The sequence below is a fragment of the Neovison vison genome, chromosome 5 (genome assembly GCF_020171115.1).
Source record: "Neovison vison isolate M4711 chromosome 5, ASM_NN_V1, whole genome shotgun sequence".
Classification (NCBI taxonomy): domain Eukaryota; kingdom Metazoa; phylum Chordata; class Mammalia; order Carnivora; family Mustelidae; genus Neogale; species Neogale vison.
This window is the reverse complement of record NC_058095.1, coordinates 142,831,937-142,853,209: the sequence shown is the minus strand read 5'-3', so window position 1 is coordinate 142,853,209 and position 21,273 is coordinate 142,831,937.

Here is a 21,273-nt window from a genome sequence, read left to right as displayed (position 1 = left end):
TATATGTTTGTTTATTAGAATATAGTTGCAGACGAAATACTTCATGAACTCATGAAAATCCTCACTGACAGATGTGATTTATGATGTTTAGTAGTCTTCAGAATTTCTTGAATGTCCTCATTCACTCTCCTATAACAATCCAGGTAAAACAAAACTGCAATTTCAGGAAGATCCTTCTCAGATTCTTCACCTTTAAACTGTTTCAGTTCACGAAAGTCCATTAGAAAATTCTTGAGGAGACATCACATCTTCCATCAGCAGACATAGAATTTCAACTTAAAGTGAATTTGTAGGAGTAGGAGAGTACTTTTTCATTTATGGAACATTTTACAAAAGGTATACTTTAGGAATCAGAACAGTGAAAATGCTGGGGTGCCTGGGTGGCTCAGAGGGTTAAGCCTCTGCCTTGGGCTCAGGTCATGGTCTCAGGGTCCTGGAATCAAGCCCCACATTAGGCACTCTACTTGGCAGGGAGCCTGCTTCCCCCTCTCTCTCTATCTGCCTCTCTGCCTACTTGTGATCTCTCTCTCTGTGTCAAATAAATAAATAAAATGTAAAAAAAAAAATGAAAATGCTGACTCTGGACAGTTAAAATATCACTCAACAATGGCTCATTCTGCATTTATTCATCATCATGCCAGGCTAGCCTCCCAATGTTATACATCTGCTTATATAATTATCCTAAGTAGAGATGTAAAATTGTAAATTGTCCAAACCTGCTAGTATTGTAATTGTTAAACGTAATAAGTACATTTCAGAAACGTGTACTTGTATATTCCCACATCAACTCTGAAGCACATTTTTATATTGAATAGAATACTTAAGACATGGAAATGTGTGATATTCTCAAAGCTCCTAGAATTTGAAAGTGACTAAAGACTGGTGAGAAAAATCCCAAATATAATAATGCTTATATATTCAGTGACAAGAGCACAGCCTACCCTTAGTGACAAAAATTCGTATTTATAACTCGTGTTTGCCTATAGAATTTCTGAATGCTTGGAAGTAAAGGTTCCCAAAGTATCCTCCTGAAGAGCATTCCAGAAATCCTGATTCCAAAGACTATTGATAGAGTGAGTCAGCAATCCTGATGGAAGGATTGGGGATTTTATAAATTAACCTTCTCAAGAGATTATGATGATTATTCAGATTTGGAACTACAAGTCTAAAAAAAAATACTATATTCAAGCGAAATATATAAAGCATAGTGATATATGGTTCTCAAAGTGCTTTAACATGTGCTCATTATTCACTCAAATCTAAGCCATTTCTAAAAACTAAATGTGAGATGTTATGGTTATATACCAAAATCAGAGCCAACATGCTTGTACATTTCAGCTCTACTTTCTGCATCCAACACATGAGAAATGGGATTGGGCATACTCGCTTGGCCATGATTCCCCATTCCCACCTGTTTTGAAGAGCAAATAAGAAACCTTTGAATAATATCTAGAGTCTTCTCTGATAACTCTCTAATAAATATACAGACATGGGCACACAAGTGTGTGCATTTGTGTACTTGTGTATATCTATACAGAGAATCCTCATTTCAGAATGAAAAGCATGATAATGCAAAAATATTTATGAAAAATGCACAAGAACTCTAGGGATAAAATAAGATACTATATATATGGCAAAACTATCAAACTAAATATGTATTAACAGTATCAATTTAGGAATATCAAAATATCCCCAATAAGTGCTATACATTTGGTAGAGTTAACTTTTATTGCAGTTGAGAGAAGAAAACTTATCTTGCCAAGGATATATAGGTAAGGATTTTAAATGGCGGTTTAATGTATATCTTAAAATAACCATGGTTTTGTCTGATGAAACTGGAAATATTTTTAGAGATTCACAAGTTGAGAGGCATAAAAATAGGAAATTCAAATCACTTTTGAGTTTGTAGAACAGTTTGGTTAAAGCAATGCTTATATTGGGAAGTAGTCTGAAGGGAAAAAAATGGAAAGGTGATCTGAGTCCAGACTAAGAATAAAAATGGTTCCATAAATTATTAATAAAGGGACTGAGAATGCTAATTTTTAGTAACTTTAAGGGGGGATTGGAGGAACAATATTTGAAGGAAAGTGAACGTGAAACCTTGTACTTAGCTGTGGTGCTAAGGAAGTCTGGGGATATATGAGGCTTGGATTCTAGATTATTAGGCACATGTTTGTTATCATCTTCCAAGTGTGTTACTTCATTTTTACCAACTGTAATTATTAACCTTTTTTCTTTCTTGATAAGCCCTTAAGAGCTCTGCAAGAGGCAACAAACACTAAGACCACCAATAGGTCTTAATGATCAGTGGTGCCACATTATAGCACCGCTGGAGTATGAGAATCTCTACCAAGTACCATAGCTAAGGGTAACGGGGCTGGAAAATGTGAAGCTGGAGGAATTATCATATTTTGATCTGGGAAGATCAAGAATTAAGGTAGAAGTGGCTTTCATAATGCTACCCACATTTATTGAGTGATTACTGTATACCTCCACTATTCAGTTTTGTACTTACAGTGACATTTAATCCTCCCAAACAAACAAAAACATTAAGATAATATGGTTATTCTTAGAGATGCAAAAACCTAGGCTTATATGGGTAGTCAGCTTGGTGTCTTAGTTGGTTCAGGATGCTGTAACAAAATAACATAGACTGAATTTGGTGTATAAACAACAGAGATTTATTTTTCACATTTCTGGAGTTCAGCAAGTGCAAGATTAATGAAACAAAGTTGCCGTTTTTGTAGTTTCAGTGACTGACGAGGAAACTTCTTGGTTCATAGACAGTGGATTTCTCACAAGATAGAGGCAAAAATGTTCTTGAGCCTTTTTTATAAGGTCGCTTTTCCTACTCATGAGGACTCCATTTCATGACCTAATCTTCTCCCAAAGGTCCACATCCTAATGCTATCACATTGTGAATCAGCTTCAGCATATGAATTTGAAGGGATACAGACATTGAGTTTATATCATCTCAGTTCTCACATTTCCTTGGAGGCCAGATTGGGATATGAACAGAGACCATCTGACTAAAAAGTTCTCAACTATTAAACTAAACCACAGCAAAGAAAAAAAATTAGAGCTCTAGTTGGTTGTCAGGCATAGGTCATGGCTTTGGAAATCTTTCTTACTGAATTTTGTGGTATTGCTTAAATTATAAACTAACTATTTATTTAACTATCATTAAAACTCAAGAGGCTTCTAACAAAAACAAAAACAATATAAAAAACCCCAAAACTCAAGAGTCTTCTGAGGATCAATTATAAAGATACATATTATCTCTGCCTTCAAATACAATGGATAAACTATGCTATATCTCCTTATTTTTTTCATGTTCTCAGTTTCAAATCATAACAAACTTGTGTATCTTAGTCTTTGGAGAGATATGTTAAAATTATTTATGATCAAATACAAAAATTTAATTTGTTCAGTTTTTCATATTAGATAACTCAACATTTTTTCTAAATTTGTACTCCTCATATCAGTGATTTCCCAAGAGAAACATTGACACCATTACAGCTCACATTCAAAAATGTTTGTATTACACAAATCTTATCTATGCCATAGTGTATTTAAATGATTGGTTTAATCATATGCATAATTGTAAAATGCTTTTATGAATTCTAATTTCTATTAAGGACAATGTAGAATAAATGTTTGAATTAACATAAATCTCCAGAAGCATAAGGTAGTAAATATGGTTACTTATACAAGCAGGATGACAAACACATGGAAAGGAGATTTGTGTGTACAGTTTTTATATAATTGTTACCTTTGAACTATAAATACAATACTTACTTAACAAATATTTAAAGTAAAACTACGTATCTTAGTTCCATGCACAATTTGGGGGTATATGTAAGAATCTGCATATAGTTCTAGGAGTTTTATACCCATATACATAACAACTCACCAGTTTTGGGGAGTGATGGGAAGGGTATCAATCTTCTGCCTTGTGATTGTGGTAATTAGTGCCTTTTTTTTTTTTTTTAAACCTTTCTGGCTCTTTCCCTTATGAACACACTTTAGGAAAACAGTTCCATGCCATATATGGTCTTGTGACTTTGTGCAATGAAATGTGATCGGGCATAAGCTGTATGAGAAGATATGAGTAGCTGGTTTATGATTTGCCATGTTGTCTATTCGTGACTATAATGACTGGAATATTACACATGATGGGATATCTATCATTTTGGGTTCCTGAAAAACAGTACTGCAGAGTGAACTCTTACTTACCTGAGATTGACTGGTAGCAAGAAAATTGAGGAGGTGGTGGTTGTGGGTGATGATGGTGGTGGTTGGAGGGTGGATTTTCAAGGTAGTGAAATCTTTCAGGTAGCTTTTATGCTACATTATCTAACCTGACCGCAAAGAGTTTTTCAAGTATTTAAAAAATATTTCATTTTATATATATATATATATATACACATATATATATATATATATTCTTAATTAAATTCCTCCCTAATAATTCCAGTAGCTTCAGTATTACCCTGGTGTTGACATGTTACCTAAATGGATAACGTTTTCTAGTTTAGTGGTAATAAAAGATCTGATCCTTTAAAGATTGGGTTTACACCATTTGTAATTTTGAAATTTTCTTCTTTTTATTTCTAAATATTATTCAAAGGTCATGTTCAAGGTTGAGGCATTTCCTTTGTGAACATACTTAAATGGAGGTCATGAGACTCTTAGGAAAGGTAACCTTTTCTTGGAGTGTGTGTGCATGAACCTAACCATGTATCATTGTTTTACAGGTCTTAGGGATTAGTCATTGCATTAGTAAATGCATTAATCCTGAAATAAATAAAAATATAAACTATTTGAAAGTTTGAATACTCCCACAATAAAATTTTGTTTTATACCATGCAGCTTGAGTCACCACTGTGAATATAAAACACAATAAATACCAAGAGGATCATAAAGTACAAGTGATAGTATCACAAATGAAATAGGCTGAACTGCCTAATAGTAATATCCATAGTAATCAATAACATCGAAATAGCTTTCTGGCTTTTTTTTTTAATTAAAATCTTTACAAATTGAAAATTGGCACCTTGTACTTCTAAGCTTTGCCACATTAATGAACTCATAGGAAACTCTCAAGGCGCAGCCTGAATTCCACTGAGGAAACTGAACAGAATAAGTTTTCACTCTAGTTTTGGATATGACATAAATAAGGGGAAAAAAATCCAGGAAAGTTGAATTAGTTTTATTATTTCTCATGTAAAGGAAGTATGCAATTAAAAATTCTGTCTGGGGGTGCCTTGATGTCTCAGTTGGTTAAGCCTCTTGACTTTTTTTTTTAATTTTCTTATATTTTTTTTCAGTGCTCCAAAATTCATTGTTTATGCACCACACCCAGTGCTCCATGCAATATGTGCCCTCCTTAATACCCACCACGGGTTCACCCAAACCCCTACCCACCTCCCCTCCAAAACCCTCAGTTTGTTTTTCAGAGTCCACCGTCTCTCATGGTTTGTCTCCCCCTCCGATTTCCCCCAGCTCACTTTTCCTCTCCATCTCCCAAAGTTCCTCTGTGTTATTCCTTATGCTCCACAAGTAAGTGAAACCATATGATAATTGACTTTGATCTCAGCTCAGATCTTGATCTCAGGGTGGTGAGTTCAAGCCCTGTGTTTGGGTCCATGCTGTGCATAAACAAAAATCTAGCTAAGTTTTATTTTGAAATCTATAAATGCAACCAGATGATCTAGCATAAAATTCTCAGGCATAAATTCTACAAAAAAGGGGAAATATGTCAAATATGCATTCTGAAACCAATTGTCATGGAGTTCCTAGTGAAAACATGGGATTTTGGCTAACAAGAGTCAAACAAGAATTTTATGGCTTCTGATTAAGGCAGATGGGGTATGGAAAGTGAATGTGTTTTCTGCGTATAGTATAGAGGCAAAAGATGATGACTGAGGTGATTTGGTTGTAAAGCAAAGGAATCTCAAATGTTTTTAATATACTACCCTTCACTTATTTTACATAGAAGGATGAGCTAGACAACATCAGAACACTTATTCCCAAACGTGGTAGGATTTGATTAATTCTTTATGCCTTCCTCAAATATAATATATCCTAACTTTGTGCAAAGAAGGTAAAATCAAACCATTCTCTGCAGTATAGAACTTTAACATGCTCCTTGATAAATGTGGTTTAGTATCCGGCTTACCTCCTTCCATCTCCTTCTCCAGCCTCCCCAAAGAAGCCCATGGGGAACAACTCTTAAAGGATATGACTTTTCCATATCTTCTGATTCTAGTCTAAGTACATAGGCAATACCCATATATTTCTACTCCCCACCGCCAGGACAGGATAACAAAGCACAAGAAGACAAGGAGAGGTGCAAAGTTTTTATTATAAGCTTTTATTTAATAAAGAGTATGTGTTTTAAAAAGTCATTTTTCCTCTACACCCACATGTAAATTCAAATGATATGTTTATTGTGCTGGCAAAAATCCAGTGTTGAACATCTGCCTAAGTAACAGGTTAAAATCTCCTTAACAGATGGCAAAAATTTTTGATAATAGTTTTTATTTTGTATTCTTGGAAGTAAATAGTTAAATATATTAAAATAGGCAAAAAGAAGAGGGTTCTTAATTCAGGGATAATAGTAATGGGGTAACTGACCAATGAAATAATCACTAATTTACATGTATACTTAATCAGTATCCTTTTAAACTTCTAAGTTGTTTAATTAGGGATTAAAGAATTTTAGGTATAATATTAGCCTTAATATACTTAAGTAGTTTTCTGTTTTCCTTTTGGGGGGAATTTTTAGAGTTGTGGCGAGAATGTTAGGTGATCAAAGTGTATGATTGAAAGATTAGTACATTTTGTTTCAGTTTTCAAATACTTCCTCACAAATAGCAAATCACAAGGGCATACAGTTGTTTGTTGGACATCTGTCCTGGGGCAGTAAATTTCAGAAATGGTAGCTAAACATGTGCCATCTGTGAAGGAATCTGCCCAGTATCATCAGCAATTGCATTAATAAACATCCAGTAACTCTGGGAATTTTTTTTGCAGGTATGATATTTTAAAAAGGGTTGCTAACTTGCCATAGTTTTAAGATTCTGATTGACCTCACTTGCTGCACTGTGGGTTATTACTTATAATATGAAAGAAGATTTATTCATTTATCTTGCTGGAAAAGAGTATTTATTCACAAACAGATGTTAGTGCAAGGTTAGTATACATCAGATGACACGTTTATTAGTTTAATAAATAACAATAAGACATGACAAGCAGATCCTTGTCCTGCTAACGCAGTGCTAGGCAAAAGAAAAGTAACTAAAATATGTGTAAGATGAACCACCCCTCAAAACACTGAATAATTGTCTAATTACTGATTTTTATTTTCAGCAATATAATTCATATCTATTTAAAAATATTAGATACAAAGCATCAAATCTAAGCTTGATATTTAAATTATACATATAATTTAATCTCAGTGTATTTCTTTTTTAAAAAAAGATTTTATTTATTTGAGAGAGATAGAGAGCACAAGAATGAGGTGAGTGGCAGAGGGAGAAGAAAATTCCCCTCTGAGTAGTGACTCAGATGTTGGACTTGATCCCAGTAGGCTGGGATTATGACCTTAGCCAAAGCTAGATGCTTAACCAGTTGAGCCACTTAGGCTCAGTGCATTTCTTAATAGATTATTATGAATTCATTTTGTCCATTTACCTTGTCCACTACCTTGAAGATAGAATGAAAATGTAGGCTTTTGATCCTGTAACATCTTTGACCAAACAACTCAGTGAACTATTACCAATCTAAACAGAGTGTATTCATGAAATAATTTCTGAACATTTTATTTTGAGATAATTTTAAACCTATATAATATTTTCAAAATAATACTGGTAGTTCACATGCCTTTTCACATGCCGTTTTCCCATAATGTTAGTAATTTGTATTACCATGTTACATATAGCAGGAATCAACACTGATGTAAATAAATGATAGCATATTCAAGTTTTATCAGTTTGTCCCAATATGCTTTTTGTGTTCCTGAAAACAGTAAAGAATCAAAGAATCCATGCTGCATTTATTTATTTCTCCTAATCTCCTATAATCTGTGAACAGTTTCTCATTCTATCCTTGCCTTTCATGATTCTCCTTGATGCTTTTGATAAGTACCAGATACTTTGTAGAATATCTCTCCATAAGGGTTTGTCTGATTTTTCTTTTCCATAATCAGATTAATTTTATGCATTTTTGGTAAGAATTCCATGAAACTGCTGTTGTCATTTTCATACATATTGGGCATTCTGGTGTCAGTATGTTTTATGACGTGGTGTCAACCTTGAGAACTTGATTAAGCTGATGTCTACTTAACATCTCTAAGGTTTCTCTACTGTATAGTTACTATTTTTGTTTTGTAATAGATACGAGGAAATGCTAATATCAAATTTTAATATCAAGTTTCTAATCAAATTTTGCCCACTGGTCTTGTATTATTTTTAACTTAAACTCTCATTAACTTTCAAATAAAAGCTACATACATTTAAGATATATAACACAATATGTCATGTGACATGCATAATGAAATAACTATTAGTTAATCTAACATTTTCATATATAATTATAATTTTATGTATGGTAACAAAAGCCCCTGAGTTCTATTTTCAAAAAAATGTCCTGTTTTCAATACAGTATTATAAATTATAGTCACTGTGCTATGCATTAGGTCTCTAGACTTAGTTATTGCCACTGACTTTAACATCCTTTGGTTGAATTTACCTGGAAAAATTATTAGTGCGGCGTTTGCCTAATGATGATTTTGGGTTTCATTAATTTATTCTACATATGTTAATTTTTTTTAAAGGAAGAGCTGTCTCTTCATATATTTGATTATTTATTCCTATTTTTATGTCATCATGAATGCTAATTTTAATGTTTTATAATCCAATATTATTTTTTTATAAAAGGTTTAATTTGTACCAGTTTCAGCCATGGAATATTCCTTTAGGTTAGCTCTTGTTTCTTTTTGATCTGCCCTCATCTTTTTTTCACTCATTACCTGGAACCATTAAATATTTCAGGTGCATCTTACATTTTAAAGTAGCTTTTAATCTTCTTAAAATAATAGGCATAAGAGAACAGTTACTCAGTATTAAACTTTCAGTATAGAAATTTGACCTAACAAAACTGAAGTTACATCTTCTCAATGTGTAAATGGTAACCAGATATGGTTAACATCCATGAGGTTAAGAAAGGAAATATCTATGGAGAGTCATATACAGTAAAGAAGAATACTTATTCAGAAAGAGTAAAAGTAGGGAATATATATTGGGCTAAACTAGTAATGATATGGTGGTATATTCTAATTCTTAGGTCAAATATTCATTAATTCAGTTCCATAAATATGTGTGGATCACTCCCTATGTTTAAAGCACTGTACTGGATGTAATAGGAGCTCTTTTTTCTCAAGGAGCTTGCAGTCATGTCCAAGTTGCCTGTAACAACTGTATGTGTATGTATTTAGTGGTCATTGAATATCTGTTATATAAGGTATTATGCTAACTCCTGAGGCAAATAAGCAATGTGTAAACTCAAAATTTTAATAACATATGGTATTACTGTGACAGACATATGATATTATGGGACACAGAAGAGAAGAATGCTCAGGTACAAATACTAATTTTAAAAGACAGTATATAATTAGCACTGTAAAAAATAATTAGCACTGTATAAGAATTACAAAGTCATATAAGAGTTTAGAGAAAATAGATTTCCCCTTTATTTGGAGGGAACAGGGAAGGCAATTTAGGCAGATAACATGAATAAAGTGCAAGACCTTCATAATGCAATGACTTCTGGCAGATACTGGGGACATAGTGATAGCCAGTACTAAGAAGTTCAGAGATTTTCAGACTGGTCATCTCTGCTAAAATATTAGACTGGGACTATGGTGTAGAAGGTTTTTAAAATCAAGTTGTGGGGACGCCTGGGTGGCGCAGTTGGTTAAACGACTGCCTCCGGCTCAGGGCGTGATCCTGGAGTCCCGGGATCGAGTCCCACATCGGGCTCCCAGCTCCATGGGGAGTCTGCTTCTCCCTCTGACCTTCTCCTCGCTCATGCTCTCTCTCACTGTCTCTCTCTCTCAAATAAATAAAATAAAATCTTAAAAAAAAAATAAAATAAAATAAAATCAAGTTGTGCCATTTTGACTTACCTTGGTAGGCAATGAAAAAATAATGGGAAAATATTGAATGTGTTTTATCCCTAAGTAACTGGATTGAAGTTTGGTCTAAAGATCATCAGGTATTGATGCAAGAGAGAAATTGTTTAAATGTTGTTGGAATTCTAGGAAGATGTCAGAATGAATGAAAGGAAGAGATCTTCCTTTTCCTGTTTGTTTAGGAACCACGGAATAGCATCCACTGAATGCTCAAAGCAAATGCAATGAATACAACTTTATCTGCATCCTCAAGGGATTTAGTATAAGATATAAAGTGAACAAACACATGGTTATGATGGAAATATGTTGAGAACACTGTACTCTACCATGAAAGTGGAGCACAGATGCCCAACCCAGATTGGAAGGGGGTTGAGAACTGGTCATTTTCTTTGACGGTTAAATGATTCAAAGTAGTTTTGAAGCTGAAGTGGACCATGCAGTAAGAGTGATTTCTCTATAGAAAAAAAAGGCAAGAAAAGTAAGTGAAATTATGATATATATGAGGAAAATGCAATTTGATGTATATGGCTACAATTTAAGAAACAAAGGGTAAGAAATAAGTTTTAAAGTTAACAAAGCCATAAAAATTTTCAAGAAATGTATACATTTTCCTATGGACCACTTAAAAAAATATTTATGGGAACCCATTAAGTTCACTAGACATTAGGTGGGCAGGAAAGAGGTGAGATTATTTATTCTTGTCCCCCTTCAACCACGCTAAAGTTATTTCTGCCCCTGAGGTTTAAAATTTTATTTGCAGAGCTTACCTTTGCTGAAGATAAGAAAATTTCTAAACTAATGTGCAATAATAACAGGCTACTGGGAGTAAGCATAAGGGTAAGAGTGAGGAGAGTAAAATAACTGATTGATCCTTTGGCTCTTGAACACCTGAGTAGAAACTACAATACAAAGAGGGAAAAAGTTGCTTCACATGGTTACCCAAACTAGTAATCAGGGAAATAGCAATTAAAAGGAAAAAAAAAAAAACTGCTCTTTTTTTTATCCATTAGTAAGCATGGAATAGTAGTAAGCAGTATTGACTTGCACATAAGGAGTTGAACAACGGTATATACTTCTGGAAACAATCTAATAGATGCATTCTGAAAAGCAGACCAATATTGGCTACTAGATCATTAAAAAGTACTAAATTTTGTTGTGGCAATGCTACATTTAAAATGTCTATCCTTATAGTAGAAATGTGAGTAAGTCTTATATTGTTTATGCTGGCTTCAGTCCACTTATATTACAGAAAAATTAACCTGAAGTTTAAACAGTAGGGTCTGGTTAAATGTGACTGCAAGTACATATAAAGGAATACTGTGCAACAATTGAAATAGGCATTGGAATTTTAGTAACATGGAAGAATGTTCCCAAAATTTATATCTCTGGACCTATGTCCCAGTCTCATGAGATCTTCCTCAGTAATACCAGCATAGAATGTCCTTTGCTCCACCCCCACCCCCAATGCCCAACACTTTCTCACCTTATCATGGTTTTCTTAGTATTCTGTTGTGGTTTATTCATTTATTTATTGTTTATTGCCTGTTTCTCACTAACGAGTATAAGTTCCATGAGAGCAGGAAATTTGTTTTGTCAGTGCTGTATTCTTGGTGTCAAGAAAAATATCTGTCACACTCTAAGAGCTAAGAAAATATTTGCAGAATAAATAAACAGTACACAATTATATGGTCAGATATCAATTGTGAAAAAATATATAGAGAATACTCAAATGTGTCAAAATGCCACCACCAGTTATGTCAGAATTTTAAATTTTTACCATGTTTTGTTTCCTTTATCATATTTAGATACAATGAGATTTACTATAAGAAGGAAAAGGTAACAAAAGTTCAGAATAAAAATGAAATTATTCTGATGTCAATGCGGTGGGTAGGGGACACACCGGAGTCCATTATGAAGCTTTTGCAGTTAACCCAATTGGAAAATGTTGAAAATATGAACTAGATATGGCAAAGATAAAAAGGTTGAGAATGTTGTTTAGTTCCATTAAAATATCCATAATATATGAATTCAATGGTTAGGGCACTAGTGTTTTTTCTAGATTTTCTGGAATTTCCACCCTTCTACACCCTCACCCCCACTTTTCTGGATGCTTTCTTCTATCCTAGCATAGAATAGAGAAACAAGCCGACAGTGGCCACCCTTGGGCTGGCCCCACATTTCATGGCCATTGGAGCTACTACTTTTTCTTTACCACTCCTTCCATGAACCTGACAAATGTGGTCCTTTTTCCCATTGTGGTTTGCACAATCCCAGACCTTTTGTTTGTATTCCACATTCTCTGGGTGTGCTTTGGTCATGGAATCTTAGAACTTTCTTCCACAAGAAATAAAAGACCCTACTTTAGTGTATGCTGCATCCGGAAATTTCACATTGGACCCATTTCTAATGAAGGACTACAATGCTGAGCCTATATTTTCTTGCTTCACTGTTGTATTGCTCCCTAATGGAGCTGTAAGAAGAGCAGGGTTTTGAATGTGTATGTGTCCTGCCCAGCTTCTATAATAACTACAATCTGTAAACTTATAGTCTCTTCTTATATCAACCTACTGCAATAAAGAGGAAAACTCATTTAGAAATTGATCTTTTAGATATTATTTCAACCAAGTTTTATATCAGAATTTCAGTATACTAACTGTAGTTAATTGTATCAGGTTATTTCTTGTGAGTTACTTTTAATTTATTGGTGCAGAAGAGGATAGAGAGGAAGAATGTTGTATAAAGTCATAGACCCAGGGCCGCCTGTGTGGCTCAGTTGCTAAGCGTCTGTCAGCTCAGGTCATGATCCCGAGGTTCTGGGATTGAGCCCTGCTTTGGGCTCCCTGCTCAGCGAGAAGCCTGCTTCTCCCTCTCCGACTGCCCCTACTTGTGTTCCCTCTCTCACTGTGCCTCTCTCTGTCAAACAAATAAATAAATAAAACCTTAAAAAAAAAAAGGTCATAGACCCAGAAAAAGATAGAAGGTTTGATTTTTTTTTCTTTTTATTTGGTTATTATTTTTTATTAACATATAATGTATTATTAGCCCCAGGGGTACAGGTCTGTGAATCATCAGGCTTACATACCTCCCAGCACTCACCATATGTATGTGCTAATACCCTCCCCAATTGATCTCCCTGATATGAGAAGTTTATTTTAACAAGACTTTATTCAGTACAAACACACTGTGAGGCAAGAATAGCTTGGTTAAAGGTTTGAGTCACAAGTTTGGGCACATTTGGAGAAAGAGATCAAAAGACAAAAAAATACTACATTGACAAAAACAAAGTAGTTATGTCATAATTTTGACTAAAAAGCCCTAATTATAATATATTCCTCCTCTCTTTAATACATAGAAGTTAATAAATAATGTAATAAGGTAATTAGGTTAATAGAATATACCTATCTAACTTAAAATTTTAACCAAAACATGATTATATGTAACCCACCATCAGAAGTTCTACTTGAAAAGAAAAAGTTCTGCTTAATTAGCGTGAAGCTAGTTCAAGATTACTGTAGCTAAAAACCAATAAATTTTGTCACATACTGTCTATTATATTAGATTCTTTTAACAAACCTATGGAGAGATAAACTCGTTTACCCACGTAATGTAACCTTCAAATCCATGAAGATGTTAAACTTATCTTTAGATGAGATTGAAATTGCTTGTGTGTGTGAAAGTTTGACCACCTGAAGCTATTGGTTACACTTGGAATACATCTCTATTTGAACGTCTTATTAGACTCGTATCTGACAGATCCTTGTCCATAAATGAAATGCTAGTGTGAAATGTTAGTTAGGAACCTCATATCCATTATCTGAGATATTCTTAAACCAAAGAATGAAGAGAGAACTGTCAGCACTGCCATCATTTTTAGAGAACAAAATATTTAAAGCATGAAGCAAATATACTAGCATCAGGAATACAAAAATTCCTGAGATGCACCTGAGTAGGGGGAATCTTCTCTTCCAAATATTTCGGTAACTCCGCTGCAAACTAACATACTTCATTACTGGAAATATTTTAATTTCAAATGTAATTGATATGGCTCATGGTTTATTGCCAGCTACGCTTTCATTGTGTCGCTGCTGATTATAATGACATTCTGCAAGGATACCACTGACACCAGTACTTTGTCTTCCATAACTGCACTCAAGGGCATATTTTTAACACAGAATGACTCAGGGAATCACACCTAACCTTGGGAATGTGGTGCTGAAAATTGATTCTACTGAGTTCTAACCAGATGTTTCTATAACCTAGAATAATTTATTGAAAGAAGCCATTCACATTTGTGAACTGATTATTTATGTTGAATCATAAATTAGCACAGCTGTATAAAATACACTTACATAAGTGATGCTTTCATATTCTAAAAGGAATTAAAATAGAATTAGAGTAGAAAAAATATTAATGCATATATAAGTCATGTAATTTTCTGGAGCAATTAGAAATAATTTATAAGGATAAATATACAAAAGAACTAAAGATGGGGAGAAAGTCCTTTCAAGAAAGAAAGTGGCTATATTGTACTCCTGACACTAATATACACTGTATGTTAAGAAACTGGAATTTAAATAAAAGCTTTAAAAATGGAGAAAAGAAATAAATACTATATCATGAATAAACTTTGTGAGTGCATTGAAAAGGAGATAATGAGTGTTGACTTTTGTTGAAGGGGAATTTAAAAAATAATATGAATGAGGTGGTAGGATGTACACAAGATTTGAATCCTCAGAATATCCAAAGCATTTTTGATTTTTGTACAAACTGGGAGTGTTAACATAGCAATTTAGTATCATGAACAAATTAAGTGCAACATTTAGCTAGGGGCTAAACTCAGGCTGCATGTTTTGAGGTAAATTGAAAACCTGCTCATTCAAAAAATATTTACTATGTACCTGCTAGCTACCAAGCACTTGACAAAGCATTTGGATACACAAGAGAACAAACTAAGGATGATACTTAATGTTATCTGTGTTATTGAACTTCAATAACTTCAGTTTTAATGCAGAGAGCAGAATTTACAAAATAAAATAGGTATAACATACAATGTAGGACAGTGATAAGCACTATAAAAAGAACCAGGTAAAGATCAGGGATATGTAATGAGTTAACAGGGAAGGCACATGACTGAGGAAGGTATGAATATTGCTTTATAAAATAGGATGGTTGGGATAGGCCTCATGGAGAAAGTGACATATGAGCAAAGACTGAGATAGGACTGTTGGCCATACACCTATCTATAGATAGAGTGATTCTGTAGAGGGAATAGATAGAGCAGTCCTTAAGGTAGGCAGGCATTAAGCCCAACACCTTTCTGGAGTATCATGGAAGCAAGCCTTTGTTTGCATATCTGAGAGGAGGATGGGATGAATGGTAGAATAGGGACCTTGTTATGGAGAGCCTTTTAAGTCATTTAACTAAGTTAAATGGGGAGGCACTTCAGGATTTTGGGCAAGGGAGTGATATGCCATGGCTTTCATTTCAAAAGGTCTTTCGAATGGCTGGTCAAGAACAGAATATAGGGGCAATGGTAGAAGCAGGAAAAACTCTTTGAAGTTTCTCCCATTAGCTTTAAATATGTAAAATTTGGTGGGAGCAGTGGAGATGATAATATGATCAGTTCCTGGTTACAGAGCATTTTGAAAGTTGACAAGTTGGTTTTACAGAGACTAAAAGTGCAGTGTGAGAGAGAGGAGTTACAAATGGTACCAATTTTAACCTAAGCAACTGGCGTATTGCCAGCGCCTGAAATGAAACAGATTAAAAGTGGAGAAGGTTTGGCAAGAAAAGCAGTTTCAGATTGGGCACTCAAGAATTTGAGATGTCCAGTCTCAGGTGAGTAAAGAATAACGAGTAGGCAGCACCAATTTAAGTCTGGGTTTGGAAGGAAGACCTGGAATAATGATACTTAAATGTTTTCAGCACGTGGGTTCATTTCAGCCTTTAATTCCAGGAGATGGGGTAAGGTTTCCAAGGGAGAAGGTATAGATAGACAATTTGAAAGGCCCAGTTCTGCCAAAGGGATGTTTCTACGTCAAAACTGCCTGATTTCATAAGCTTCTGGATTGGAAACTATAAATAAATCCAGGTAAATGTAGATGAAGAGAAGCAATCTGATTATAGTGAACAATACCTAATAGTGAATAAACAATGTCACCATTCCATATGGAAAACATTATACAAAAGTTACTTCAGTAGAGTTCCAGCTCTTAATTCCATGGTTCGAGAAATATGCTAATTGAGATAACTTAAAAGATAGCAAAAGTAAAGTAAAATCATATTGAGAGTATAATAAAGATTTAAAAGGTTGATTAGAATGCTGCCTTTAACTTAAAACAACGTTGTAGTTAGGGTTCCTCAGAACTATGGTTAGAATTATCTAAAATGAAACAATAGCAAAATAATTACTGTAATGATAGCATATGCTAAAATTTATTATATAGAATTATTTCTCATTTTACACTCAATTCACAAAAATAATAGAAATACTAAAACATGCTAATGAAATGTGAATGTTAAATGAAACAATATGAAGTAAAATTCCATGCTGTTTCATACAGCTTTTAAATTTAAACAAAAATAATGTGAAATAGTTAAACGCTCCTTTCTGAATGGGGAGAGTGGGAAAACAGCTGTATAGAACTTAACATTCTGTAGTTTACTTATGACGTTGAGTGTCTGTACTAAGTGAATATTTAGTGCTGCAGCTGGCATAGTTACTGATTGAAGAACTCTGTTTACTTCTCCAAGTATCTACTTTCCTAGAAATTTGTCTTAAGTGCTTTCTGCACTATTTATGTGACATCCAAATGAAATGCCACATAATATACAACAGGATAAGGGATTTTATTTTAGTCAAAATAAGTTCAGAAAATTAAAAAAAAAATTGAGGTCTGAAATATTCAGGTCCCTGTGAGCTTCCTTGTTAGCTAGGGAAAAGTTGTATTTATTTACATTTGATCTGCTAAAGAACTTAAATCTACTTTGTAACCCCAAATTGTTAGATAAATCTATGTCATCTTACTCTGCTTCCCAAACTATTAATGTAGAAATAACTTGAATTTATTTCTCTGAAAAAAAAAATGGGATCTCTCTCCTCATAAGAATGCTGTCTTATCCTACTAGCAATTATAAAGATATATTTGCTATAAGTCACAAGAATTATTATTGTGATACATGTGGTGGAAAACCAGGTGCAGAATAAACATCAGCTATGGTTGTCAAGTAATATAAAATAGAAGCACAATTAGCTATTACCAGAGAGCTTTTAAGGAAACTTTCCAAATAGAAACCCAGTGCCTGAATAACTTAATTAACTTCCTGTGGGATCAAATCCATCACTGTTAAGCACCTGTCACATATAAGCATTGCCCATAGTGAGGCTCAATAAATGTTTTGTATTAATGCTGAAATTATTTATACCTCTGTATTATGATATCTAGGGAAGTAAAACATATTTACTATGTTAAAAAGGAACTTTTGTAATTGAACTAGCAACTACTGTGATATTAAAAGGAAACTAATATTGAAAGTGAACAATGGGGGTATGTATTGAATGTTTTATTAGGAGGTAGAAACATAAAGACATTTCTCTGCAATACTGTTGTCATCTCCATATATCACTATATGAGGTGGAAAGTTCTGTCACATTACATAAATGCCTACACAGTTATCTTATGACTGTGCTCAAAGCTAAGCCTGAGAAACCATAAAAAATCATTGTTTCAGAGTTACTCATGAAATACATTCATTTATTCTCTACTCATTCAATCAGAATTTGATTTCCAAGGTGTCTTCAAATTACATATTCAGGTAGGTGTCACCACCCTGTCTTTCAAGATAAAATGTGTCAATTTAGTTATCCAAAACTAAAGAGACACAAAGCATTAAAGTAATACAAGCCCAGGCTATTTGATCTCCAGCTCCATACTGTTAAACACTGTATTCTAATGGAGATAAAAAATGAAAAGCAATGGTTTTGTATTCTAGGAGTGTACTTAGGTGTGATCTAACAGCTGACTTATATTACTGAGATGGAGCATAACTAGGGTATGCTTTGAGAATGGTAGAATCTAAATTTAGGAATTAGGAGACAGTCACCATGAAATTGATTCACCATGAAGCTCATTTTTCCAGACTGTACTTAAAACTTGACACAGTATGAGAACTGTTGACAAAGTTGTGCTAATAAAAGATAACTGACGTTTCTATAGACATGTGCAGAGTGGGCATTCTATGTTCATTACACAGAAGTCTGGGACTCCGTTCAAAGGTATGTGTTCATTGGTTGTATATGTAAAGCATCCCGGGTTCTGTAGTTCTTAAGAATTATGTAATCCTAATCATTTTACACAATAAAAAATTAAACAGTATTTACAGGTCACATTTTTTTTAGCCCTCAAATTGAACCTATCTTATGTCTATTCAAATAATCAGAATATGTCCAGGCATCTTGATGTCAATTGTAGTGAAAAGAGAGTTTAAAAGTTTATTTAAAATACTCAGGGACACATCGGTGGTCAAATAGTGGAGTTAGAATCAAACCTTTATTTTTGTGACACAAAAACCAATGTCTCGGTTTATTTGCCAGGAGAAGTTAGTGAATTTTCCTTCCCCAAATCTGATAGAATCTCTAAGAAAACGTATAAGCTGCATCAGAGTAGAGTTTACTTGGGCTTTAGAACATTATTCCTAACCTTGAATTTAATATATCAGAATTATCTGGTAAAGTTCTTTTTCTTAAATTGAGGTATAATTGACATTAACATATTAGTTTCAGGTATACAAAAGAATGATTTGATATTTGTACACATTGTGAAATGACGGCAATACGCCTCGTGTAACATTCATCACTTTTCATTCTTCTTGTGATGAGAACTTTTAAGATCTACTCTCTTGACAATTTTCAAACATGCAGTGTAGCGTTATTAACTATAATCACCATGTTGTTAATTATATCCCCATGACTAATTTACTTTAAAACGGGAAGTTTGTACCTTTTGACCCCTTCACCCATGTTTTGCACTCTTGCCTCTGGCAATCACCAAACTGTTTGTTCTCTGTATGCGTGAGTTTGTTGTTCTTTTTTACTCTTTTTCGATTTCACATAAGTAGGATCATACAGTATTTGTCTTTCTGGTGGGCATTTCTTTTTTTTTTTTTTTAATTGCTAAATAAAATTCTGTTGTGTATGCATGCCACATTTTCTTTATTCTTTCTTCATTGGTGGACACTTAGATTTAGATAGTATCTCTGTTTTGGGTATTGTAAATAATGCCGCAGTCAACATGGGAGTACATAATTCTTTTCAAATTAGTGATTCTGTTTCCTTCAGAGAAATACCTAAATGCAGAATTGCTGGATGATATGGTAGTTCTATTTTTTAATTTTTTTTAATTTTTTGAGGATCCATTATACTGTTTTCCAAAACAGTATAATGCTGCTCCAGTTAACATTCCCACCAACAGTACACAAAGGTTTCCTTTTCTCTACATCCTCACCAACACTTATCTCTTGTCTTTCTAGTCTTTTTAATATACTCACTCTAAAAGGTGTGAGGTAATATCTCATTGTGGTTTTAATTTGCATTTTTCTAATGAATGTTGAACATCTTTTCATGTACCGTTTCATGAACAGGTACATGAAAAGTTTTATTCAGATCATCTGCCCATTTTTTAAATCTAATTTCCTTTTTTTTTTCTTTTATTTTTCTCTTTCTTTCACTTTTTTGCTGCTAAACTATATATCTTTTTAACTTATTTTGGAGTTCTCTGTATTTATGTATTTTGGATTTTAACCTCTCGTCAGATACATGTTTAAAATTTTTTTCCCTCCTATTGAAAAGGTTGCCTTTTCATTTTTTAAAAAAATTTTTCAATCACTACACCCAACATTGGGATTGAACTTAGAACCGAGGAAGAGTCATATGCTTTACCAGTAGAGCTCCACCCTGACTTTTCATTTTGTTGATGGTTTTCTTCACTTTGTAGAAGCTTTTTCTTTGATGTAGTCCTGCTTATTTATTTATTTATTTATTTATTTATTTTCCAATTTATTTATTTTCAGAAAAACAGTATTCATTATTTTTTTCACCACACCCAGTGCTCCATGCAAGCTGTGCCCTCTATAATACCCACCACCTGGTACCCCAACGTCCCACCCCCCGCCACTTCAAACCCCTCAGATTGTTTTTCAGAGTCCATAGTCTCTCATGGTTCACCTCCCCTTCCAATTTACCCAAAAGCACATACCCTCCCCAATGTCCATAACCCTATCCCCCTTCTCCCAACCCCCCTCCCCCCAGCAAACCACAGTTTGTTTCGTGAGATTAAGAGTCACTTATGGTTTGTCTCCCTCCCTATCCCATCTTGTTTCATGGATTCTTCTCCTACCCACTTAAGCACCTATGTTGCATCACCACTCCCTCATATCAGGGAGATCATATGATAGTTGTCTTTCTCCGCTTGACTTATTTCGCTAAGCATGATACGCTCTAGTTCCATCCATGTTGTCGCAAATGGCAAGATTTCGTTTCTTTTGATGGCTGCATAGTATTCCATTGTGTATATATACCACATCTTCTTGATCCATTCATCTGTTGATGGACATCTAGGTTCTTTCCATAGTTTGGCTATTGTGGACATTGCTGCTATAAACATTCGGGTGCACATGCCCCTTTGGATCACTACGTTTGTATCTTTAGGGTTAATTCTCAGTAGTGCAATTGCTGGGTCATAGGGCAGTTCTATTTTCAACATTTTGAGGAACCTCCATGCTGTTTTCCAGAGTGGTTGCACCAGCTTGCATTCCCACCAACAGTGTAGGAGGGTTCCCCTTTCTCCGCATCCTCGCCAGCATCTGTCATTTCCTGACTTGTTGATTTTAGCCATTCTGACTGGTGTGAGGTGATATCTCATTGTGGTTTTGATTTGTATTTCCCTGATGCCGAGTGATATGGAGCACTTTTTCATGTGTCTGTTGGCCATCTGGATGTCTTTTTTGCAGAAACGTCTGTTCATGTCCTCTGCCCATTTCTTGATTGGATTATTTGTTCTTTGGGTGTTGAGTTTGTTAAA